General features: G+C 51.7%; 1 non-coding gene across 1 annotated transcript in view; it reads left to right on the forward strand.

Annotated features, from left to right (window-relative positions):
• The first annotated feature begins 3489 nt into the window (after positions 1–3489).
• Positions 3490–5000, forward strand: part of LOC126452740 (small subunit ribosomal RNA) — a 1909-nt gene continuing 398 nt past the window's right edge. Inside the window, exon 1 of the ribosomal RNA XR_007584722.1 lies at positions 3490–5000. This exon is cut by the window's right edge and continues 398 nt beyond it. This is a non-coding gene — a ribosomal RNA (small subunit ribosomal RNA).

Raw genomic sequence — 5000 nt, forward strand, 5'->3', positions numbered from 1 at the left:
GTTGTGCCTTAACCTAACCTACGTTGTGCCTTAACCTAACCTACGTTGTGCCTTAACCTAACCTACGTTGTGCCTTAACCTAACCTACGTTGTGCCTTAACCTAACCTACGTTGTGCCTTAACCTAACCTATGTTGTGCCTTAACCTAACCTATGTTGTGCCTTAACCTAACCTATGTTGTGCCTTAACCTAACCTATGTTGTGCCTTAACCTAACCTATGTTGTGCCTTAACCTAACCTATGTTGTGCCTTAACCTAACCTATGTTGTGCCTTAACCTAACCTATGTTGTGCCTTAACCTAACCTATGTTGTGCCTTAACCTAACCTACGTTGTGCCTTAACCTAACCTACGTTGTGCCTTAACCTAACCTACGTTGTGCCTTAACCTAACCTACGTTGTGCCTTAACCTAACCTACGTTGTGCCTTAACCTAACCTACGTTGTGCCTTAACCTAACCTACGTTGTGCCTTAACCTAACCTACGTTGTGCCTTAACCTAACCTACGTTGTGCCTTAACCTAACCTACGTTGTGCCTTAACCTAACCTACGTTGTGCCTTAACCTAACCTACGTTGTGCCTTAACCTAACCTACGTTGTGCCTTAACCTAACCTACGTTGTGCCTTAACCTAACCTACGTTGTGCCTTAACCTAACCTACGTTGTGCCTTAACCTAACCTACGTTGTGCCTTAACCTAACCTACGTTGTGCCTTAACCTAACCTACGTTGTGCCTTAACCTAACCTACGTTGTGCCTTAACCTAACCTACGTTGTGCCTTAACCTAACCTACGTTGTGCCTTAACCTAACCTACGTTGTGCCTTAACCTAACCTATGTTGTGCCTTAACCTAACCTATGTTGTGCCTTAACCTAACCTATGTTGTGCCTTAACCTAACCTATGTTGTGCCTTAACCTAACCTATGTTGTGCCTTAACCTAACCTATGTTGTGCCTTAACCTAACCTATGTTGTGCCTTAACCTAACCTATGTTGTGCCTTAACCTAACCTATGTTGTGCCTTAACCTAACCTACGTTGTGCCTTAACCTAACCTACGTTGTGCCTTAACCTAACCCATATTGTACCTTAACCTAACCCATATTGTACCTTAACCTAACCCATATTGTACCTTAACCTAACCCATATTGTACCTTAACGTAACCTAATTTGTGCCTTAACGTAACCTAATTTGTGCCTTAACGTAACCTAATTTGTGCCTTAACGTAACCTAATTTGTGCCTTAACGTAACCTAATTTGTGCCTTAACGTAACCTAATTTGTGCCTTAACGTAACCTAATTTGTGCCTTAACGTAACCTAATTTGTGCCTTAACGTAACCTAATTTGTGCCTTAACGTAACCTAATTTGTGCCTTAACGTAACCTAATTTGTGCCTTAACGTAACCTAATTTGTGCCTTAACGTAACCTAATTTGTGCCTTAACGTAACCTAATTTGTGCCTTAACGTAACCTAATTTGTGCCTTAACGTAACCTAATTTGTGCCTTAACGTAACCTAATTTGTGCCTTAACGTAACCCATGTTGTGCCTTAACGTAACCCATGTTGTGCCTTAACGTAACCCAATTTGTGCCTTAACGTAACCCATGTTGTGCCTTAACCTAACCTATATTGTGCCTCAACCTAACCTATATTGCGCCTTAACCTGACGCACGTTGTCGCTGAACCTGCTCTGTAATTGTTATGCAACTCGTTAAATTAGTGTAGTGTTGCCTAACCGCAACCCTCGCAATATAGTTCGCTATTCGCACTGCCCGGTCCCCTGTGTATCGCGTCATGTTAAACACCTTGCAGGTGTTGCTGACTTTCCACATGCTCCTGCTATACACTGTAATGTGGATAGCAGCAGGACGTACATGCCCCCCCCCCTTCCCCCCTGCCTTCGCAAGCTGGTCGTTGAGAAGTTTGCATGTTCAATGCCCTTCGCATGCCGACGTACTCAGCCTACGTTGTGGTACGGCCTGTCACCTGTCCGCCGATGTACGCAAAACCCACAAACTGTACTGCACATTGGTCCGTATGTACTGAATGATACATCGTGGCACATGTGTGACCGTACGACGACTGCGCCTAGCAACGGCAGACCATACAGTCCAAATATTGTGCACGCAGCTACGTGTCGTCTCCCTATAAGAGCTGGATTGCAGTGTGGTACGCCATTCAGACGTGTGGGAGGAACGGACGCCCTGGATGGCGATCAGCATGAGCAGTCTGTTGATGTAGTGGAGCGTGTATTCGGACGTAGTCGTCTCTTCTCACACACCGTGATAGCATGTTGCACCGCGTTCCACATCTGCGACATCCTGCAGAGGCCGGCTGACAGTCGTTCGCGCAATGGACACCGCATACGTACGGGGGCTACCTTCCACGTGTTCTCGAGGCGTGCACATGTTGTTGCGTCTATGTGGGCAGACGTAGTGTGTTGTGACACCTGACACAGGCATGCAATACTCGTTGCAAATGGCGATGGACGTCTACGTTTGCTGGTGACGTTACGCAAATGAACAACAGGTAACCCGTTGTGGTGCGGTTGTTCTCGCTAGAGGTGAATCAGTGTTGGCGACGATCGGTCGAGCTATTAACCGGTTGTTTCAGGGATACCCACCATGCCCACGAACGTGAAAGGGGACCCACCATGCCCACGAACGCGAAAGGGGATCTGGGTGTGAGGCGATACGCGGCGGTGGCTGGGTGGGACCGTCCCCGGCCGGTGAGGGGGGGCCGCCCGGCGTGCTGGCAGCGCGGTGCGTGGGCGCACGCGCTACAGCCGGCTGGTGGGGGCGGCCAGTGGCAGGCGCGCCGGCCGACGGACGCGGCAGGCGGCGCAGCTGCGCGCCGGCGCCCCCTGCTCGCGGCGCCTTGCGGCCAAAGTAGGTCCTCGCGGGCCCGGTGCGAAGCGCGGTGGCCATCTGCAGTGTGCTGGTCCGATTGAGGACTGTGTGCGCTGAGGATGCGCCGCCGCCCGGCGCTCGGCGCCGCGACGCCGTCTGCTGCTCGGTCGCCCCAGCGGTTCTCGCAGGTGGTTTGTATCGCAGCTGTGCGGACGTGTTGGCGCGTGCGCTGTGCTGGGAGAGTTCGCTTCGGCACCCAAGTGGGGCTTTTGTCCTTCTGTGGCGCTGGCGTTGGAGCTGCCGGTCACCGTAGGTGGCGCGTGTTGTCTCCCGCCGGCAATGCCACGACAGCACGCTCCCGGGCCTCTGTCGGCAGCGGCAAGCTCAGTTGGGAGCACGGGTGGTCGCACCTAAAGCGTCTACTCGCCTAACTCCGGGCGATTGCGCCTCTCTCGAACCCGACCAAGTACTTAGGACGGCGCTGCGCGCCGCCGGGACCTGAGAGGGTTTCGAGGTGTGTTGTGCAGGGGAGCTCAGCCTCCTCCTGTTTGCAGAATAATTGAGCGGACGCTTGCGTGTTCGCGCGGGCCCCCGGGACACACTCCCGGGCGGCCGGCTGCTCAGCTCTAGTTGACGCAGCTCCCTGGTTGATCCTGCCAGTAGTCATATGCTTGTCTCAAAGATTAAGCCATGCATGTCTCAGTACAAGCCGCATTAAGGTGAAACCGCGAATGGCTCATTAAATCAGTTATGGTTCCTTAGATCGTACCCACGTTACTTGGATAACTGTGGTAATTCTAGAGCTAATACATGCAAACAGAGTCCCGACCAGAGATGGAAGGGACGCTTTTATTAGATCAAAACCAATCGGTCGGCTCGTCCGGTCCGTTTGCCTTGGTGACTCTGAATAACTTTGGGCTGATCGCACGGTCCTCGTACCGGCGACGCATCTTTCAAATGTCTGCCTTATCAACTGTCGATGGTAGGTTCTGCGCCTACCATGGTTGTAACGGGTAACGGGGAATCAGGGTTCGATTCCGGAGAGGGAGCCTGAGAAACGGCTACCACATCCAAGGAAGGCAGCAGGCGCGCAAATTACCCACTCCCGGCACGGGGAGGTAGTGACGAAAAATAACGATACGGGACTCATCCGAGGCCCCGTAATCGGAATGAGTACACTTTAAATCCTTTAACGAGTATCTATTGGAGGGCAAGTCTGGTGCCAGCAGCCGCGGTAATTCCAGCTCCAATAGCGTATATTAAAGTTGTTGCGGTTAAAAAGCTCGTAGTTGGATTTGTGTCCCACGCTGTTGGTTCACCGCCCGTCGGTGTTTAACTGGCATGTATCGTGGGACGTCCTGCCGGTGGGGCGAGCCGAAGGCGTGCGACCGCCTCGTGCGTGCTCGTGCGTCCCGAGGCGGACCCCGTTGAAATCCTACCAGGGTGCTCTTTATTGAGTGTCTCGGTGGGCCGGCACGTTTACTTTGAACAAATTAGAGTGCTTAAAGCAGGCAAGCCCGCCTGAATACTGTGTGCATGGAATAATGGAATAGGACCTCGGTTCTATTTTGTTGGTTTTCGGAACCCGAGGTAATGATTAATAGGGACAGGCGGGGGCATTCGTATTGCGACGTTAGAGGTGAAATTCTTGGATCGTCGCAAGACGAACAGAAGCGAAAGCATTTGCCAAGTATGTTTTCATTAATCAAGAACGAAAGTTAGAGGTTCGAAGGCGATCAGATACCGCCCTAGTTCTAACCATAAACGATGCCAGCCAGCGATCCGCCGCAGTTCCTCCGATGACTCGGCGGGCAGCCTCCGGGAAACCAAAGCTTTTGGGTTCCGGGGGAAGTATGGTTGCAAAGCTGAAACTTAAAGGAATTGACGGAAGGGCACCACCAGGAGTGGAGCCTGCGGCTTAATTTGACTCAACACGGGAAACCTCACCAGGCCCGGACACCGGAAGGATTGACAGATTGATAGCTCTTTCTTGATTCGGTGGGTGGTGGTGCATGGCCGTTCTTAGTTGGTGGAGCGATTTGTCTGGTTAATTCCGATAACGAACGAGACTCTAGCCTGCTAACTAGTCGCGTGACATCCTTCGTGCTGTCAGCGATTACTTTTCTTCTTAGAGGGACAGGCGGCTTCTAG

The sequence above is a fragment of the Schistocerca serialis genome, unplaced genomic scaffold (genome assembly GCF_023864345.2).
Source record: "Schistocerca serialis cubense isolate TAMUIC-IGC-003099 unplaced genomic scaffold, iqSchSeri2.2 HiC_scaffold_916, whole genome shotgun sequence".
Classification (NCBI taxonomy): Eukaryota; Metazoa; Arthropoda; class Insecta; order Orthoptera; family Acrididae; genus Schistocerca; species Schistocerca serialis.